This window comes from Ursus americanus, chromosome 10 (assembly GCF_024610735.1).
Source record: "Ursus americanus isolate L20-20 chromosome 10, mUrsAme1.1.p, whole genome shotgun sequence".
Classification (NCBI taxonomy): Eukaryota; Metazoa; Chordata; class Mammalia; order Carnivora; family Ursidae; genus Ursus; species Ursus americanus.
This window is the reverse complement of record NC_142136.1, coordinates 42,009,613-42,031,664: the sequence shown is the minus strand read 5'-3', so window position 1 is coordinate 42,031,664 and position 22,052 is coordinate 42,009,613. Positions and strand designations below refer to the sequence as shown.

The 22,052-nt window shown below is 34.7% G+C and overlaps 1 long non-coding RNA gene across 2 annotated transcripts in view; it reads left to right on the top strand.

Moving 5' to 3' along the window:
- Positions 1–22,052, top strand: part of LOC123801085 (uncharacterized) — a 424,009-nt gene that overhangs the window by 170,366 nt on the left and 231,591 nt on the right. For both annotated transcript variants that reach the window (XR_015725929.1, XR_015725930.1), the window contains exon 5: positions 16,888–16,958. This is a non-coding gene — a long non-coding RNA (uncharacterized LOC123801085). The remainder of the gene's footprint in view (positions 1–16,887; positions 16,959–22,052) is intronic.

The following is a 22,052-nucleotide window of genomic DNA, read 5'->3' as shown; positions in this document are numbered from 1 at the left end:
ATATTAAAATCTAGGCTATTTTCTAGATGCCAGATTGGTCATATCAACCCCCCAAAAGAGTTATTGGTAATTCATATTCTAATATGAAAAACTTACTAAAGTTGATACTGGAAGAGACTGTCCTGTTTGGGTATATATGACAGCTTTGACCCAATATGGATCCCAGAGTAAAACTGGAGGTAATGCTCTGAGACTTTCTCTGGCCCCAAAGGGAAGGTCAATGCCAGCCCTCCTTTAGCACTTGCTGTCTTAGAAGGGTCAAGCACACTTCCAATGTTCAGTCCTCTCCTAGATTTCCTTTTCCCTGTAATTCTGATCCTTGTACCAAATTGACCGAGAAGCTAAATTTAGTACCTCAGGCCACATCTTTCAATACTTTACTATCAAATGTGTCCTTTCAATTCCCCTTACTTATTTAAATCAAAGAATACACACACAGGTCTCCCATTGCAGTTAAAAATCTGTCCAGAAAAATTCACCTGTTCTCTTTTTTTGCATGTCAGTATGAGTTGTGCTATTTAATCCTATATGTTTCACAAGAAAAAGTATATACTTAGACTAACATATTAGATCCACCGGGTAGAACAGCCAGAAAGGAGTGACAGAGATTGGTTACCTGAAGTATTAGAATCAATTCACAAGGGGCGCCTGGCTGGCACAGCGGTTAAGCGTCTGCCTTCGGCTCAAGGCGTGATCCCGGCATTATGGGATCGAGCCCCACATCAGGCTCCTCCGCTATGAGCCTGCTTCTTCCTCTCCCACACCCCCTGCTTGTGTTCCCTCTCTCGCTGGCTGTCTCTATCTCTGTTGAATAAATAAATAAAAATCTTAAAAAAAAAATCAATTCACAAAAGAAATAAGGTAACAAGAATGAGTTTTATCATGATTTAAAGTATTGCTTCTTCCCTAAATAACAAGATTTATTTCTCAAATAGGACAACAGATGACTGATAGGTACGAAATTCATAGTTCTAAATTGGTACTATTTCCACTGAGCAATTTTGGTGTAAAAAACAGTGGCTGTGATGGAAGATAAAACAACAGGAGAAAACCAAAACAAAACATTTGTATGGCTTTTATTTAACAAAAGTGCTTCAACTTACAAACACATGCCTACTGGTCTGAAATGGTCAATTCAGCTAATGGAAAAAGTACTTTATTTCTTTTCTTCCTTTTTTAAATCTATGGATTTATTAAGAGTATTATCATTGGCTTTCTCAGGATAAATTCATTTTACCAAATGGCTTTATCTGTTCCGTTCATTCATGACTATGAGGTTAGGTAGGGATAAAGATAGGCATATTATTCACATATTTTTAAAACCCTGAAATTTGAAGTTTAAGAAAAATGAGCCAGTATGTTCCCTGGCTTATTGGGGAAGTAGTTATTTAATTCTGTTTTGTGGAGTGCTTGACATTCTACCTGAGCATGGAGAGTTCATAAATGTTCATCCTGTGAGAAGGGGAAACGTCAAGTTTATACTGTCAAGGTTAAGGGAAGTGAATTCCTTTTACTTACTTGAGGTCATAAGCTTCTTAAACAAGCTTTTAATTTGAGTTTCTTATAAAAGATTATCTGAGCTACTGGGAATTCTTTCTAAAAGACTGACTTATGTACTCAATTAGTAAGGAAGAGTTCCATCATTTTTCTGGCTTATAGTTCAATGAGGCTTTCTTTCTCCTGGCTTTGTTTTCCTAAATGCCTAACCAGGTTAAAATAACATTAAAAAGCACGTCTGTTAATGACATTCACTATTGCCATTTACATTTAAATAGTGCTAGACAATTATGACATGATTTAGTTATTTCTTTTGAATATTAACATTTCACAAGGCTTAAATGCTTGTCCCATCCAAAGCTTCAAATTTAGTTTAAAAAATTTTGTAATGCAAATGTAGTTACAGGTTTAAAATCCCACTATCATAAACATAACTATTGGTTCCATTTTAAGTGCCAAAAAGAGTTGGAGCTTTAACAGGCTCTTTCAAGCAATTTCATTCTAATATGAACAAAAAAATTAAGACAGAGATGTGCTTCTAAATAAATTTTATATTCTTTATCAGGGGACCCTTTTTTTTCCCCCCTGCTTCTTTCCTCATAAGTATGTAAGAATCAGCTTCCCTGAGGCAGGTGGAAGAATGAAGCTTCCCTTGGAGCACCTCAGAATGACTAGAAACACCATTTCTCTTTACCATGTCTGGGGCAACCTGGATATCTAATTAAACAAAGGGCCAAACAAACAGGCCTTTGTTAGTTGTGCATTTTTATGATATAAACAGGAAAAGGGTTTGTTGTCTTAAGCATATTTAAACAGATATAACTGCATTTTTCTCTCCTGAGCAAAAAAATGTTACCGTAGATGTTATATAATGTCAGAGTGGACATCCGGAAGACAGGAGGTTTCAGGCTAAAAGAGTAATAATCCTGGAGCATGGAAACAGACCAAGCATACAGCAACGGAGTTACTTAACCGTTGACTCACATGGCACATTTGTGACTTCTGATAAAGCAAACAACTATCTTTTGAGCTTTTAAGTTTGTGGGGGAGTGGGGAGAATGATTACTAAACATGAAGTGAGGGTAGGTTTGGATGGCTTTGATCGTTTTTGCTACTGAGTGGGTAAAGATTATAGTAACCTCCTATTTTGGCTTACAGTTGTGTAACGTTAAATTTCATTTGTATGTTTTGTTTTGTTTTGTTTTTTTCCTGTGTACTGAGCACTGTCTGTATTTAGTATTATTAGTATCTCATACTCCATTTTACAAATAAGGAAACAAATCTAAGTGACGTGCTTAGGATCACAAGAGCGTTAAGTAACGGAGCCAGGGTTTAAAATAAGGCCTTCTGGCCTTAGATGTTGTTCTCTTTCAAGACACTATGTATTTAAGCATCCTTCAGAAAGACTTTGATGTGTACATTAATTAAAATATTAAAGGCCCAGTGCAGAGTGAAATAGTGGACTTTGCAATCTTGCGCTAGGATAATCTCTTATAATGAGGCTGGTATTATGCTTTCTCCTGTGAGATGCTTTTGATTATATTTGAAACATATCTTAGAGAAAATTAACTATTGCAAAGAAGTAATAAAACATTATAAGAGGAATTCTCATAATTCCTCAAGTCCTATTTTATTTAATGCCAAGTTACAAGTGTTATTTCTACCACACTTTTCTTAGTTAAGCATTGAGTATTTATGTAGAAAGAAGTTGCATTATCTATACTGGTTATTTGAAGTTCTTGGAAAAATTAAACACTGTATACTCATTACAAGGTATGGATACATCAGGGTGTAGTTATTTTAACTGTAAGAGGGAACTTTGAGACCTAAATCAAGTCTCTGGATTAACATCTTATAACTTTGGTCCTACTTTATATTATCATCAGCCCTTCCTTTTAACCCATATCTCATGTTTTCTAAAAATAGTGCTGGCTCGGTGGAGATCCACATTTGGGCATACTACCAACAACAAACTCATTGGAGGGCTTTGTGGTCATTTATATATCTGTGGTCAGCTAATTTTAATAACCGGGCATCTATTCTTAGCAGAAGAAAGTAACTATCCAGGGAGAGTCCAGGAATATAAAATACTTCAGCTATATAAAATATTCCAGCTAACCATTATGGCAGGAATATTAAACTTTCTGGCTTACTTTAAGAAAAGGAAATTAAAGTGCTCTGCATACCCTCAAAGAAGTAAGAAATGCTGATTTGTGATGTTCTCAAAGAGGAATTCCTTCCTGTCTGTGATTCCCTTGTATGAAAAAATAATTGGTGTATTCCAAATTAAGGATTTTCTTTGAAGTGAGTTTCTATGGATCCCAGCCAAATGTATCAGCACATTTAGGAAATCAGAATTGCAGAAATCTCTTTCTGAGATCTCAGAGTGAGATCTCAGAGTGAACTGAGTATCTCAGATGTGTCTTGGGGCTAGGTCTAAGATAAAACTCTTAAGACTTCAGAAATTACCCATTTTTTACCCAGAAGCCAAATATCATCTCTTGTGTCAAATATAGTATAGACATTCTAGACTACTTAAGATTAGAATAAAGGACCACTACAGATATCTATGTCCCAGTCTCTAAAGAAATCATACTTCCAAAACCCATTCCCTAAAAGTGATAGGGTAATTGAAAGTAAAGCTTGGCAGAATATAATAGATATATTCCTGTCCCTCTGAGTGTTCATCTGTAGCTCTTTCTATTATTATGAACGGTCTTGAGCACATTCCGTCTCAGTGCTCGTGAAGTAGAATCAATATTGCAAACTTGAAACTTTGGAAATTAACCATTTCAGGATATGGGGAAGACCACTGCACGATGGTTGCTAGATTAAATTCTATTAATTGAGAGTGTTCAATAAAACTCCGTACTGTTTTAACTTACTCGTAGGAAAAGTTAATGTCTACATGTTGAGAATATCTCTTTATTCTTACTCCTTTTCCCCACATTTTTTATTCATACCATTAACACCTAAAATACAATTTATTCCTAGATATGAGAAATAACCAAATATATCCATTTGGTCCTCCATGTATTTTTATTGCTTCTATTTCTGATTTATAAATGTATGTGTGGACAAATGCAACTGGTTATGATTTATTCTGCATGTTTCCTGTTTCTTTTAACCTAGTCAAAATATTCATATTTCTGCAATAAAACCTACATAATTTTCTTAAATTTTTGAGTTAATAAAGTTTGTAAATGAACTTCTGATCTTTTTCACACACTATTTGGCATTTGCATTTTCTGTCTCACCCTAAATCTCTGTAAAAATCTTTAATTTGGGGGCGCCTGGGTGGCACAGCGTTTAAGCGTCTGCCTTCGGCTCAGGGCGTGATCCCGGCGTTATGGGATCGAGCCCCACATCAGGCTCCTCCGCTGGGAGCCTGCTTCTTCCTCTCCCACTCCCTCTGCTTGTGTTCCCTCTCTCGCTGGCTGTCTCTATCTCTGTCAAATAAATAAAATCTTTAAAAAAAAAAATCTTTAATTTGTTCTTTTTCCTGAGTATGCAAATAGTTATCTTGCCTATTCTGCTTATACCAAATAGTCCCCTTTCCTGTTTTCAAATCGTTCCTCAAATACTTAACATGGATTCTTTCAGCAAATATATTCCCATTAAAAATAAACGTAGAACAAATAAATGTATCTTGAGATTTGTGTTCACTACCATGCCCACTGGAACACCATAATTTAGGCTGCCCATCACCAGCCTTGGGTAGCATTCACACAGAGGAACCATCTCCTGAGCTCCTGGCTGTTCTCATCCTTTCTCAGGGTATGCCTTGATTTGTCATGTGGCTTAGAGTCAAGGTCTTCTGTTTTAAAAATAATGTCTCTTCTATTTTTGAACAATAGGGAAATGAACACAGATTATAGCATAGATATAATTATTAAAATATCCAAAATGAAAGAAGAAAGAAGCACAAAGAAATTGCTACTTTTAGTAAAAACATTACCAGCCATAGGGAAAAAGAAAATAACAGTAGTTGAGATCCAGAAATCAGGAAATTATTGAAAACTACTGGACTAAACTAACAACTTCAAAGCATTCTATTTACCACATATCATCTTAATTCTTTTCTTACTAAGATATTTTATTGCTGATTATTCTAGATGATTTTCAGTATGAGCATATGGTCCGTGTCATAATTAAAGTCAACAAACATTAAGATCTATTTAAAAATAATTATATGCCAGCAAACGTACATGGCATTTAGTTATTTGTTAAATATAGGATTCTAATTGGAATCTAGTTAGATGTACATCTAGTTAGATGTAGATTTTTTTGTTTAAAAAAAGGAATATATTTTGTTTTTGCTGTTTCTTTTAGTTCTTATGGGATTTTAAGCTTTGTCTTCTGCTTTTAAGTCCTAATAAAACAGCTTCAATGGAAAAAAATCTTCATTTATCTTTGTCTGTCTCTGTCTCTCTGTCTTATATATACACATACATACCATTACTATATATACACACAGCATGCATACATATGCATATATGTGAACTTGAATAAAAATAAGTTTTAATATTACTACTTTTGGAAATGTCTGTATTTTTTACTTGATTTTTTTTTAATCCTGTGAGAAAAGCACCTTCTGGGGATATCATTGTGCATGCTTTATGTTTATCGAGGTTGACTTTTTTCTATGAGCTGGATTAGCAATAATAAAGAAGCAGGGCTTTGAAAAGGAGAAAAGTATATGAAAAATTGACATTTTAAACTCTTTCATGTATCTAAATTACCTAGACAGGCTTTACTGATGGGATATTTCTGCTGTGTTTAAGTAGAGAGTTATTTCTTGAGTTATTTACTATATTATATTAAACAAATGATAATAAAAATATAGGAGGTTTACAATATACTATATTAAACTTGAATATAGGTTATTATACTTTTTTTCTCAGCATAATCCCATAACTGCTGCTTTACCCATTTCTAGTTACTCTCTTTTGGTTATTTGTAAACTTGTATCGTGTTAGCCTTCTAGAATGCTAATAATTTTATTGTCAAAATGAGTGATCCTGACAATTTGAACTTTGAGTTTTCAGTAAATTATAGGATGCAAAGAGAATAGAGACAAGTTACCACATTTTGCTTTAAACTGTAGATGATTTTGGCAACAATCTTTCAATGCAAGTATTCAGGAAACCTGGTAAAATATGCCATCAATTTTGATGCAAATTATTCTCAGACATCTTGGTGATGTGGTAAGTATATGGCACATGATTAATCATGCTAAATAAAAGTAGATGCATTGATGTTGAAAACACTTTTTAATTTTACTTCTCTGAGGTTTACGTTTTTATCTAGTTCCAGATCTTGAGGCTCATGAATGGCAGGTGAAGGCATGAAGCACATGTCAATGGTATGTGCTAATAATCAAAATAGTACAAACACAATGTATACTGGCTAGGCAATTCAAGATCTCTCTACCACATTATCTAGTGATCCCCGAAATATCCCTAAGTTCTCTCAGACTCATGAATTAAGGTAGAGGTCAAATTTAATTTTGTGAATTTCTTTCTTTGTCTACAATTTTATGATAGTGATAAATATGTCTCTAAAATATTAGGATATGGTAATTCTCTGCATTACAATAGGAAAAGTACTCTGTTGCAGATGCCTGAGAAATGTATCTAGGCATGTAGCCAAGATGTCTTTCTGTGTACTTGAGATTCCTTTACATCCTATTACTGAAGTTGAAAAACACATGTAAATACTATGTTCTATTAATAGTGCATCCTTGTTTTATATTTATATAAAATAATTTTTAAAGTTTTAAAGAACCTAAAAATTCAAAATATCACAGCAATCTTGGAGTATAACTTATGATCCAAGAAGATATGCAAGAAATAGTCTGTCATTTTAGACATCATCTGGCACATCATCAGTTATCACCTTATATAGTGAGAATCTGTTAATTGATAAGTATCTAAATGGTTAGTTTTCCTGACACTTTTTATAAGATTTTTAAAAATACAGTGTCTAATTGATCCTGAACTAAGTCTTTTTGTTATTTCTAACATTGTAAAGTAATTCTGACCTCTATTGCCAACAACTAGATGGGTCACTGTTCTATTACATGTTACTGAAGACAGTAGTAAGATAACCATATTTCTGGGACATTTAAGAATTTAAAGAGGAGAGATGATCCCCTCTTTCACGTGATTTATAAACAATACTGAAAGAGAGCAAAATACATACTAAATGATTAAAGAATAATGAAGATAATTTACAAGACAATGGAATGTATTATCATTTCTTACTAATTAGGTATGTATTCATCTACAGACTTTTGTATTAATGAAAGTTTGCATTTATTGGGGATCAATAACTGTTAGCAGGATTCCTGGGTATAATGGTAATTACAGGCATACCTTTTTCATGCGCCTCACTTTATTGCACTTTGCAGATACTGCAGTTTTTTACAGATTGAAGGTTCGTGGCAATCCTGCATCAAGCAGGTCTCAGTGCCATTTTTCCAAGTGCTTGGGGCTCCACAGACTGTACCCATATAAGACCGCAACTTAGGCAAATGTTGTGTGTGTTCTGACTCTTCCACAAACCAAGTGTTCCCTCATCTCTTTCCCTCTCCTCAGGCCTCCCTATTCTCCACAATATTTAAATGAGGGGTGCCTGGGTGGCTTAGTCGGTTAAGCATTCAACTCTTGGTTTCAGCTCAGGCCATGATCTCAGGGTCATGGGATCAAGCCCTACACCGGGCTTATGCTCATCATGGAGTCTACCTGAGATTCTCTCCCTTTTCCTCTCCCTCTGTCCCTCCCCCCACTCTCTCTATCTCTCTCTCAAATAAATAAAATATTTTTTAAAATATTGAAATTATAAAAATGATTAAGTTTAGTAAAGAAGGCATGCCAAAAGTGAGAAAGGCCAAGAGCTAGGGTTCTTGCAACAGTTAGCCAAAGTTGCAAATGCAAAGAAATAGTTCTTAAAGCAAATTAAAAGTGCTACTGCACGGAACACACAAATGATGAGCATGAGACAGACTTCCTGCTGATATGGACAAAGTTTTAGTGATCTGGATAGAAGGTCAAAGCAGCCACAACATTTCCTGAAACCAAAGCCTAATGCAGAACAAGGTCCTAAATCTCTTGAATCCTGTGGCGTTTGAGAGAGGCGAGGTAGCTGCAGAAGAGTTTGAAGCTAGCAGATGTTGGTTCATGAGATGTACAGAAAGAAGCTGTCTCCATAACATAAAAGTGCGAGGTGAAGCAGCAAGTGCTGGTGGAGAAACTGCAGCAAGTTACCCAGATCTAGCCAAGATCATTAATGAAGGTAGCTGCGCTAAACAACAGATGGTCAATGTAAATAAAGTAGCCTTTTATTGGAAGAAGGTGCCTTTTAGGGATTTCATAGCTACAGAGGAGAAGTCAGTGCCTGGGTTCAAAGCTTCAAAGGACAGCAGCTAATGCAGCTGGTGACTCTAAGTTGAAGCCAGTGCTCACTTACCGTTCCCCAAATCCTAGCACCCTTAAGAAATCTGCTGTGCTTGTGCTCTGTAAATGGAACAACAAAGCCTGGATGACAGCACATCTGTTTATTTACAACATGGGTTAATGAATATTTTCAGCAAAATATTGTTATGAACTACTGCTCAGGAAAAAAAAAAGTTCCTTTGAAAATATTACTGCTCATTGACAATGCACCTGATCACCCAAGAGCTCTGATGAAGATGTAGAGTGAGGTAAGTGTTTCCCTGCCTGCTAACACAACATCCATGCTGCAGCCCGTATGGCTCAAGAGCTAATTTTCACTTAAATTCTTATTTTTTAAGAAATACATTTTGTAAGGCTACAGCTGCCATAGACAGTGATTCCTGTGATAGATCTGATCTGGGCAAAGTAAATGGAAAACCTGCTGGAAAGGATTCACCATTCTAGATGCCTTGAGAATATTCATGATTCATGGGATGAGGTCAACATATCAATGTGAACAGGAGTTTGGAAGAAATTCCAACCCTCATGGGTGACTTTAAGAGTTTCAGTGGAGGAAGTAATGCAGATGGAGTGGAAATAGCAAGAGAACTGGAACTAGAAGTGGAGCCTGAAGATGGCGCTGAATTGTTAAAATCTCGTGATCAAACTTCAGTGGACGAGGAGTTGCTTCTTATGGAGGAGCAAAGAAAGTGATTTCTTGAGATGGAATCTACTCCTGGTAAAGATGCTGTAAAGATCATTGAAATAATAGCAAAGGATTTAGAATATTACATAAACTTAGTTGACAAAACAGTGGCAGGGTTTGTGAGGATTGACTCCAATTTTGAAAGTTCTGTTGTGGGTAAAATTCTATTAAACAGCATCACATGCGGCAGAGAAATTGCTTTTGAAAGGAAGAGTCAGTCAATGTGCAAACTTCATTTTTGTCTTATTTTAAGAAATTGCCACAGCCACCCCAGCTCTCGTTAACCACCACCCTCCTGATCAGTCACCAGTCATCAGCATCGGGGCAAGACCCTCCATCAGCCAAAAGGTTATGACTTGCTGAAAGCTCGTATGATGGTTAACATTTTTCACCAATAAAGTATTTTTTAATCAAGTTGTATCATTGTTTTCTAGACATAATGCTTTTGCACACTTACGAGATTGCAGTATAGTATAAACATAACTTGTATATATACTGGGGAACAGAAAGAATTTATTTGACTACCTCATTGCAATATTTGCTTTATTGAAGTGTTTGGAACCAAACTCCCAATGTCTCTGACGTATGCCTGCATATGTTTGACTTTACTAGAAATTATAAATATGTTTTCCGTAGTATGATTTTCAAAAATTCCTACTTCCCTGCAAAAAATGTATCAGAGTTAGAAATGCATTTACTGTGTATCCACGTCAGAACTTGATGTTGTCAGTTTGTTTTTTAGTGGTTTTTTTTCCACTCAATTGGTATACCATGGTTTTAATTTGCATTTACCTAATGATTAGTAATATGGATCATCTCTTTATTTTAATTCAATTAGCTAAATATACTACATAATTTCAGATGTAGAGTTCAGTTATTTATTCAGCAGTTACATATAACACCCAGTGTGATTGTTTATTTGCCATCTTTTCACACCCTTTTGGTGAAATATCTGGTCATATTTTCTGTACATTCAGTTTTTATTTGCTTATTCATCCTGTATCCTGAAATATTACTAAACTTGGCTCTTAGTTCTAGAAGTATTTCATTTCTTCTTTTTCTCTTACTGCACCAGCAAGGAACCAATGTGATGTTCAACAGTAAGGGTAGTATAGGACTTTCTTGCCTTGTTCCTCATCTTAAGGAGAAATTTTTTGAATTGTTATGTATAATATTAGCTGTGGCTTTTTGTGTGTAATTACTCCTTATCCGGTGGAGGAAGTTCTCTTGTATAACTAGTTTGCTGAAACTTTTTATCACGAGTCAGTGATAAATTTTACTAAATGCAGAGATTAGCTCCTATTTCCTAGAGTCCATATCAAGTCTCTGAGTCACTCTCCCCAGCCATGTGCCATCTCTGGATGAGTCACTGTGAGGGGTAAGTTCCCACAGCCAACTGATGAGATCCATCTCACAGTATTTAGCCATGCATGCATTGACTGGAGAGAGTGATTCAACAAGAGATACAAGGCAGTACTTAAATATATATATGTATCTTCAGCTCAGATACCTGTCCTGAGTTTGAGAACCATGTTTTCAAGAGGTTAATAGATATTTTTTGAGTATTTAATAGATATATTAAATTTTAAAATTAAGTCAATAACCGAATGCATTATTTCACCCTTACTCAACACCTTCTGTTCTGTATTCAACATCTCAGTCAAGGTCACCCACGTCCACTCATCCTTACGGGTTTAGAAACCTTGCCATCAGCATTATCCCCTAATAAAATTTGTCACTAGGTTTTATCTGTCTCCTATTCAGGTACCATGAAACAGTGTACCAATGAGTTTTATTGATGCTCTATCTAGATCCATCTTTATCTCTCTTTTTCAACTTCATATAATCTTTACCAGTGCATCTCTCCTCCAAATTTCTTAACTTTCCAATCCATCCACCAACTACTTCTCTATGAGAACTATTTGAAGTCTTTGACAGTATTTAAAATGATTAATACTTCCCCCTTGACTAACATATAATGTCCAAGATCTTCTGTATTATGCTACTTTAGTAAAAATATTTCTTCGGTTTTCCTTTTGAGCCTCCTCTCATTGCTCCTCACTACCCTGGCTACACTCCAGTTAAACAGAACCCTTGCCTGTTTTCAGATGTGCCGTGTGCTCTGTTGTCTCAGTGCTTTTGAAAAATTCTGTTTCGTCCTTTTTGGATTCCTGTGCTCGTACTTAGTTTTCAAGATCTAGCCTCAATGCCCTCTTCTCATCTAGGAGTGTAATGGATTTCCTCAGGGAAAATTTATTCATCTTCTATTGTGTCAGAAGGATTTTGTACCCACATTTATTGAAATATATGGATATTATATATGTATTATATTATATATGTATTATATCAATATTATATATTGAGATATATAGGTCTCTTTCGTTATATTCTTATAATATTTGTGTTCTCAGCTCCCAGCAACTGCTCCATACATAGCAATTTATTAGTCACCTAAACCAATTAGTACTGGTATGATATATCAAATACAACTTCGTTCCATTATCTTGTCTTGTACAGGGATTAAGCCTAGTTTTATATGTTACTATTTTCTTCCTCTGATGATATCATCTCATTCTAAGTGCTAATCTATAGCTATTTTATTTTTCATTAGAGCTTGAACTCTGTAATTATAGCTTAATAAAATGGACTAATATGCATTTATTAATGATCTTCCTTAAAAATAATTCCATCATCTCTTAACCTTGACATGTAGGTTATATTATTATTTTATTTTATAAACATTGACATGGAAGTAGCATATCTTTAAAGCATTGCTTATGGTCAGTTATGAATAAATCAGCTATTTTTCCATTATTACATATCCCTTCTAACATAGCACATGTGGAACTATGTAATTTTTCACATATTTAATATTCCAAAAGCTAATCTGGAAAGAATATTTTACATCAAAGATCATACCTTTCCCACAAAGCTAAGTTAAATAGCATTTACTCTTTCAATATTCTTAGATGCTTATTAAATGTCATGAACTGTGATAGACACTGATACTTGCTTTCATAATGAAAAGGAAGATGTACAATAAAGAAATAATTATGATAAGAGATAATGATGATTATAACCTTGAATGATGTTTAGTTTATTTCAGGCACTATTAACTCATTTAATACAATAAACTATGAGTGATCTGTTTTGAGTTAGAGTAGGAATTCATTATTTAAAGGAACACCTAACATGGCAGAAACAATTTTATTTTATTCATTCTTTTATTCCCAGTGCCAGGAAAAAGTTCTTGACTAACAGCTAAGTCTCAATAAATAAATATCTTGGAAGTTTAAATTTAATTGTACTATGTAAGCAGTTTACTCAGTCTTTTGTATTGATAATCAGATGACTTGTTTCCTATTAGAAATCAGTATGATTCGTGGATAAAATATTAAAAATTAGCATAATGAACTTTTATGACTAATTGCTAACATAAATGTTTTGTTCAACATATTTTTAAAGTACAAATATTGATTTGAGAAAAATTCTGGGACATTTTATGTACCCAGGGCATATTTGTAGCTTTTAAAATCATTATCTAAAGTTATGTAACTGTAAGTTTAGTTAACATGTACTTAAATGACAGATGTAAAGATTTTAAGAGTAAATATCTATCTTTAGAATTGCTCTAATTTTGCCTGTATTCGTGAGTGCTCTGTTGATGTATGTTTAAATATGAAAGCGTTACCTTCTGTTCTTTAAGTTTGGAGACTACTTTCTGGATTCAGTTATGGGTTTGGATAATTGTGTTTATGTGCTTTAACACCTAATTGATTATACTACGTTTGTTTGATCGTGGTTGAAATGTAATTTTAATGCTTGGTTGGTGATTCTTTTTTGGAATGTTTTAAATGGATTTGCTGCTTAGGCGTGAATTACTTTTTTTACACAGGTTGTCAGGAATCTTCTAGGCAGGGAAGCACAGGTTTTGATTATCATTATTATTATTTTAACAAAGAGGGAAGATAGAAGACAGAAACCCAGAAGGTGATTAGAAAGCAAGGCTTAAACTGAATTCAAAACATGAACTCTTATTTACTACTGTAATTTTGGCAAAGATGTTTTGGCTACTGCATCAATAAAACCAATACTCAAGTTTCTTTTACAACTTGAAGTTTTCTTATTAAGATAAATTTATCTGAAACTTTAGTTTGCCAGATTGTTTCCAAAGCATGTGTTTGGTGTCATTAACAATGTGAAAGGGCTGTGGGAGGCTGTCCTTGAAAAATTTTGGTTGGAAAAAATCAAATAGTATCTTCAGTGTTCTTAATGTATTATTAGTTTAGCTCTCTTAATGTAAATATTGCCCTCAAAAGGGAATTAAAGGATGCAAGACTTCTTAGACTCTCTTTTTGAAGATTAACTTGAGAACATGTTTTGAGAAGTACTAGGCTAATTAATTCAATCTGGGAGTATATTCAGGAATTGGAAGGCATTATAATACCCATATTTATAGCGGCCTCACTAAGCATTGCTTTCAAGGGGATATTTGAAATTCACTTGAAATACAATGTTTGTGCTCTAATCCAAAGCCTCACTTCTTCTTTTTTTTTTTTTTCAGCTTTTCTGTTTTGTTTTGTTCTCCTTCTTCCAGCCACTGGTCTATCATTATGATATGTGTGCTCCACTTCACTTTGATAATGTGAATTTTCTTTCTATAATTTATTCAATTCTTTTCCTTTCCTTAGCTTCCATGTACTATAGAGAAAAGGGTTTTTGGGTTGACCCCATATTATTTAAGTTTTGAGTGAAGAAAATGATAATTAGAATAAAAACAATGATTTAAATGACATAGAATTTATTTTCCTCAAGCAAAAATATGAGTAGGTGACAGGGCCCTTTTTGATGTTAATGGTGTTGGGTAATCCCTCTTATTCCTCCTTCTTATTCTTTCTCTGTGAATGATCTTGATGATGGGTGTTTTTACCATTACATCCATATTTCAACCACCAGGAGGGAGACAACAGAGAAAGAGAAAGATAAACATTACACAAAACTCTTCTACTTACATCTGAGTCATAAATCCCTTTGGCTACAGAGTCTAATATAGTGAAAGCAAGGCTTAGAAGTGTGTATTCTTGGTGACCAGTTGCCCAATTGAAATATGCTATAGTATAGAAATTCCATCCAAATTTATCATACTCTTGATGTCTAGTGAGGAAACTAGTATTAAATATGCAGTTAGATGGAAAAAGAAAATGAAGGGGCACCTGGGTGAGTCAGTTGGTTAAGCACTGACTCTTGGTTTCGGCTGAAATTATTATTTTGGGGTCCTGGGATTGAGCAGTGTTGGGCTGTGCCCTCAGCAGAGCATCTGCTTGGGATCTCTTCCTCTGCCCCTCTCCTAGCTTGTACTCTCTCTCTCTCTTTAAAATAAAAATAAATAAATATATTTTAAAAATGAAAAAGGAAAAGGAAATTGCTAAAATTAATTCTATCTAAAGAGAAGACAATTCAAAAATTATTCCACTTGTCAAAGTTAGCAATAAAGCCTATATTTCCATGTAAATGGGTCAGTTCATTTTTTATCTCTCTTACTTGGCTCTGTCTCTCAGTTTTCTTTCCTTCCTTTTTTTTTTTTTTTCCTCATAACCTCCTAATTTGGGAATATTTTAGGGTTTAGTTCTTGGACCTCTTCTCTTCTACTTACATTCAGTTCCTTAGTGATTTCTTCTGCTCTCATGCCTGTAAATAATGCCGATATACAAAGGAAGTAAAAAAAATCTCTCCCTGACCTCCTGAGTCACATATTCAACTATTTATTCCACTTCCAGACTTGAAGGTCTGACAGATAGCTCTACCTTAACATGTCCATAAATGAACTCCCAACACTCCCCCCACCAAGAATCGGTTCATCTAATATTTTCCCATCTCAGTTGATGACAACCCATTCTTCCATTGTACAGGGAAAAATGCTGAAGTAATCTTCAATAACCATCTTTATCTCTTGCTCCATATCCAATCCGTCATTAATTATTATTGGGTCTGTCTAAAAATATATACAGACTCTAACCCCTTCTTACCACTTCGACAACACTTTCAGATCAAGTCAATATCATGTCTCCTCTGCATTGTAGCAATGACTTCCTCAGTGATCTCCTCCTTCCACACTCACCCCCATATGTTATATTCAACATAGTAGCTAGAGTGATACTGAAGAAATATAAGCCAGAACAAGTCATTTCTTCACTATAAATTCTATAGTGCCTCCCTATTTCACTCAGAATAAAAGTCTAAGTCCTTACAATGGCCTACAAGGCTTTCTATCCTTGCCATTAATTCTCCTATCCTCTCTTTCACCCCCTCTGCCCTACCTACATGAGCCACTCTTGCCAGAGAGATTTTGCAATGCCTGGTTCCTCAGCCTGAAATGCTATTCATCCAGATTTCCACACATCTAAATTTTTTTACCACCTCCAAATGTCATATTCTCAATTAGGCTTACTCTCACTACTCTGTTTGAAATAGCAAAATTGCCAAATACTCTCACTCCTCTTTACTTTATTCTATTTAAAAAATTCTATTCCCATTTTCATGTTCTTAACAGACTGTCTAAATTTACTTCTTTTAATTATTGTTTATTGTTTAATATTTGTCTTCCTTCAAAAGAATACAAATCCTGTAAAGACAGGAGGTTTTGTTTGGCATGTGTGTATTTATTTAGTAATTAAATGCAAGAATGAAATCAAAATAGATTCAGGTGAGCTACACCAAATAATAATCTATAAATAGGTGTTTAAGGAATTTCAGTGAAAGTCACATTCAAATCCTGGTGACTTCAGGATTAAATCAGAGATTCAGGCCCATTAAATTATTATAGATTATAAAAATAAACTTGAATGAATTGTATTTTTCCACCTAAATTTTAGAGTGTTAACATAATTATGATAGCCAGTGTGGAGGTAAGAAATGGAAGTGTTAAAGAGTGAAAATCCTTCAAAGGTGTCTGGTTTTCTACAGGGAAAGACAATTTGCTGATCCAGTGGCGAGTATATATTTGCTCAACAGGTTAATATAGTCTACTGAAATTACCCTTGATATAACGCAGCAAAATTCTCATTCACTGATTCTATTTTTACAAAATATGTTCTCATGACAGTTTTGCTTTCCTCGCATATTTAACCACTGGTAGAAAATAAAGAGATTGTCAAAAGCACTCTACTTAGCAGTTATTTCAATTTTAAATTATTAAAAGGTCTTTCTTAAATTTTAATCTCATAATTTTTTTTTTTTCAAATGACCTAGATCCTTCATTACCTCTGAAGATGCTAAGAATTTGAGCTATGAGATGGGCACGGCTAGTACACAGGCGTAAGGTAAGGACCCAACATATGCCTGTCCCGATAGGGGCTTATTCTTTTACGTCAAGACTAAGGACATGAGTGACTTTAATGCAAGAGGATAAATATGATTTTATTTCCCATTTTGAAAGCTGTCTCCCACTGCCGTGTGGAAAATGCATGATGGAGCGAGAACAGTGGAGGGAGACAGTTGATAAGACCACTGCCTTAGCCTAAGAAAGAAAAGATATGAATTAGGGTTGTGGCAGTGGGGACAGAGACAAGTAGACAACAGTAAAAAAATATATATATATATACATATATAGGTGAGAGGATTGACACAATTTAAGAAGAGCATATAATGTAGCAAAGTCAGATATCCTGCATTTCTGTTTTCTAAATTCCATCTTCTTGGGCAAATTAATTATGCGAGAAGCTTTAGTGTCTTCACAATAATAATGGTAATTATCTAATAGCGTTGTTGAGATAATTAAATGAGATTGTGAATATAAAGCTATTAACACAATGCCTGACACATAGAACTCAATAACTAATTAATATCATTACTATTTATTGCTGGTATTAACATTCGTTAATGATTCTATATGCAGTGTGAAAATTAGGGAGGGATCCCAATGACTCTTAAGATTATGACTTGAACCAAACTGTGTGGATGGGAAAAACTGAAGGAGAAGCAGGTTTAGGAGGCTGAGTTGAAATCTAAGATATGAAGTTTAAGTTGAAAACTCCATTTCTTTCAAAAACACATTTTCATAGTACATTATATAAGAGAATTTTTATGCTGACCTTTCAGAGATGCTTAATAGAGCTTTTCTACTGGTTAGTAGCCATAGCAGTTAATTCTGTGCCTCCCCCTTAGTCTTCTCGTACCTGACAGAGGATCCCTCACTCTCTTGATTCTGAGGCTAGTGTGAGCACTGCACCCCAGCAGAATTCAGAGAGACAGATTGGAGGAGAAATTCAGCCCCCTCCAAATCACACCCGCCTCCCCAGCTGAAGGGAGGACTGTATAGGATTATATAGACAAAAGAACCTAGTCTTGTTTTGGTTTCATCTTTTTTTTTTTTAATGTAAAATGACTAATTTGGAATCATAGTAGAAATTCAAATTACATTTAGCCAAAGCTTACAAGTTTTTTCAAAGCAACAATTATTTTATGTTTACAAATGTCTTAAGGTTACTTAAACAGATAAGCATATTGATAATAAAAGTCAGGGATAAAAGAGGGAGATTGTCCAGAAACAAAAATCACTGAGAATATAAGAAGAAGAATTCCTGATCTTATTTTCTTCTCGAACATACAGGCAGTAGCATTTTTTTTTTTTTTTAATCTGAAGTTCTGGTTTGTCAGGCAAAAATTCTTCGTCTTATCCTTGGTTCCTTATTTCCTCTCTCACCACACATCTCATCTATTAGCAAATACTGCTTGCTGTCTTCAGCCTTCTCTGAGAATCTAATTGCTTTTATCAGCTTCAGTGCTGGCACCCTGGTCCTAGCCACCTCTCTCTCCAGTCAGGATTAGCGCAGTAGATTTCTGTCTTGACTCGTTGTTTCTAAATTTGATGCCTAACATCTGTTGTTCACATATTCTTCCTATATTCCAATGGTCATTTAAAAATGTAAATCTTATTGTATTACTCCTCTGCTCAAAATCTTGCAGTGGTTTCCCACATCCTTCAGAATAAAGGCCACAGATTTCTCAGCGCCCCACAAACCCTACATGTTCTACCTTCCCCACCTCATTCTGCTTCCTCTTCAGATGTCCGGGGCTACTATACTCACCCCAGTCCAGCCACTCTGGGCCCCAGTATGCTCTTTTGCCCCCTTCTGGCCAGCCCGTATCTCCTCTGTAATCACTGCCTCCTCTTTCTGAAGCACTTTCCCACCAGACACCTGCTAGCTCTGTCCCTTCATCCAGTAATTGCTGAAACACCATCTTCTCCCTGAAACCTACCCTGCGTGTTCTAGGTTAAGTGTTGGCTCCTTTCCCAAGGATAATCCATTCCCCTCACCCTGAAGTACCTTCTTATCTGTAGAACATACCCCATCTTAATATGCTATAGTATATAATTTTTAAAATTGTTTTTATTATTATTATTTGGTGTCTGTATCCCTCTCATCATGGGTAAACTATATGATAGCATTGAACTTTGTATTGATACCAAAGTGTCTATCGCATACCTAGCAGCCATTCAAAAATATTACTGAGTGAGTGAATGAATGAATGAATAAGCGTCAGCGACATGAAAATCATGCTGACATTTCTGTGGTATTAGCTTCTATCTCATCTGTAAGCCAATCAAAGGTCACTTGTTAATTGTATTATACTGGCCAGAGCACTGATCAGAGCTTCTGAGTATAATTCAGATTGCAGTACAATCTGGGTGATTAATTGAAGTACTGTGTTTTCATATATTAGAAGAGTCCGTCCACTCTTTGATCCAGTTTATTATATAAGCTATTTGTTATTGTAGAAGCCAATGGGTGCAAAATTATGAAATTATGTGTATCTAATAATGCCGTCCAAAGGTATATTCAGTGTATATATTGTTATATACGGTGTAATGCACAATGATGTTAAGATTTTTAATGTCTCTTATACAAAGCAAAAACAAAGATTAAATGAGAAGAGCAAAGGAGATTCACTTACAGCTTGCTATAAGTGTCCCTTGGATTTCGTCAGAAACTCAAAGGCAGGCAGGGGAATGGGAAGCCTTTATAGTGGAACAAAGGGAAGACTTGAGGTGTGTCCTGTTTAGAGGCCGTTGGCATGGGGAAGCTGGAGGCAGGCTAACTAGAAGCAAGGTATCCCGTGTGATCAGTGAGGAGTGCATATTTGGCTTTCCCTGGTTGAGTGTAAGTTGGAAGGGGGAACAAAAATCAAAAAAGCTGTTGGTTATTAATCAAGTCCTGGACATTTTAGGCCGATTGTTACACAAGTTATTGCTAGCTTACTAGACTGTTACAAGCTAGCAATTGGGCTTCCTTCTGTTCTGATTTGTTCTGACTTACAGCAGGCCCGCAGCCTGGACTGGTTTTTGTAGATAATGGGGTTGGTCACGGGGCAGGTGGCTGCAGGTCGTGGGTCAGAGTTCTGGCCTGTTGCCTATTTGCATATTCAGTCTCATGACCCAAGATAACTTTAAGTGCTTACTATGAATTTATTTTGTCCTCACAAAAACTGTATGCATTTTGTACTCTGATAATCTATATGTTATTGGTGAGAGGCTTGAAATTTGGCAGTTCGGAGATTTGTCTTTGGTCATATAGTTAAGAAGTAGTAATAATCAGATTAAAATTTAGATATATATGACTCAGGAGCTTTACGAATTTTTTGACACAAAAATTATATACTGCCTAATAGGATATAGATTTTAGTATGTATTTTGAAGCTTGATATGAGAAATTCACACAAATATTACATAAATATGGGAAAACAATTCTTGTGCAGGGAAGATAAAGACCTAAGAATCATTAAGAAAAATTCAAACTGGGGCACCTGGGTGGCCCAGTCCATTGACCATTGAACTCTTGATCTCAGGGTCTTGAATTAAAAAAAAAAAAATTTCAAACTAAATTGATACTTATAGGTATGTATATATGTTTATAATAGATACATGATAGACAAGTAGCAATATCAATTTTTATATATGGAAGTACAAAATAAAAGATCAAAATTAAATTTAAGGAAATATGGCATTTATTATAATCTTTCAATGCAATTTTAAGCAACAACAAAAAAATCCTATTTATCACATTCCAAAAAAATGTAAAAAATTTTAGTCTTCTGTGCATTATCTCTACTCTCTCTGTACATAATATTTTGAAATAAAATCTTTCTGTAGGGACTATAAATCTCAGTCACACTGTCATAAATATTCATGATGACCACATTCCACGTATTATTTTCTTGTAAACAAATTTTGTTTAACCTTTCAGCAAGTCTGCTTTCATCCAGGAGTTAAATACCCGCAAGATGAAGCATATTAATAACTATCTAGGTCAAAAAACAACCAAACTAGGTCATATAATATCATGTAGGTAAAACTGGAAACTCAAAGGTAAATTTTCCATATTAAAAACCCCAGTGTAGGTCCTAATAAACTACTAGATTATTTTTTTTCCACAAAATTAACTTTCACAGTTTAAAATGATTAGGTCTTTGCAAATTAATGTACAATTAATTGAGTTAATCAATAATCTTACATTTTCCTACAGTATATAATTTTAAAACCACAAATTAAGCTGGAAAAGCCATTAGAAAACTCCGGTATATCCCTTAGTGTTACAAAAGAGGAAAAGAAGTAATTGGTGCAACTCCACAAATACACAGCTAGTCAAAGTTCAGTTAGGCCACAGATCTCTTAACTTCCAGTTCAGTTATTTTTGCTTTACAATCATTCTGTCATTACCCTACCATAAATGCTTCCATCCTTTGTCCAGATCATATTTATAGATTCCAATATAATTTTAAGAGGTGTTGTCCAGTGGAGCAAAGAACATGATTTATTCATGGCCGTGACAGGGCAATTCCTCCATAATCACTTGTATTCAATGGCCCTGGAAATTAATAGAGTCAATATTATTTGTAGACAATCTACTATAGAAAACCTTGTGAATTATATTAATGGCTTTATTATAACCATAAACATCTTTATGTCTCTCAATAATTAGCATTTGGGAGGACCAAACACTGTTCTGATGCAGATGGGAAAAATCAACATTAGTTTAAAGATGCTCATTGTGCTTGTAAATAGTGTTATAAATGGCAGGCATCAACAAATCAGGATAATTAATGCTTTATTCAAACTCTCCTTAAAATCCAAGTCTAGTACCATATTTTCATATATTTTTCCATCACTTTGTATTATTTAGAAATAATACTCTCTGCAGTTGAAGCAGTGGGAAAACTGATGAATGGAAACCTTACCCAAATGTCTTATCTTGTTTTCATTATTCCTAAATAAGTACAGTCTGCTCAGGATAATATGTGAACCAGTTAACTTTACAAAATGAATATCTGTAACATAAATATGATTATACCACAGAAGTAAATTTGAAAATAACTTCTTTATAAATCTTTTTGAAGGATTATAAATATGTTGCTCT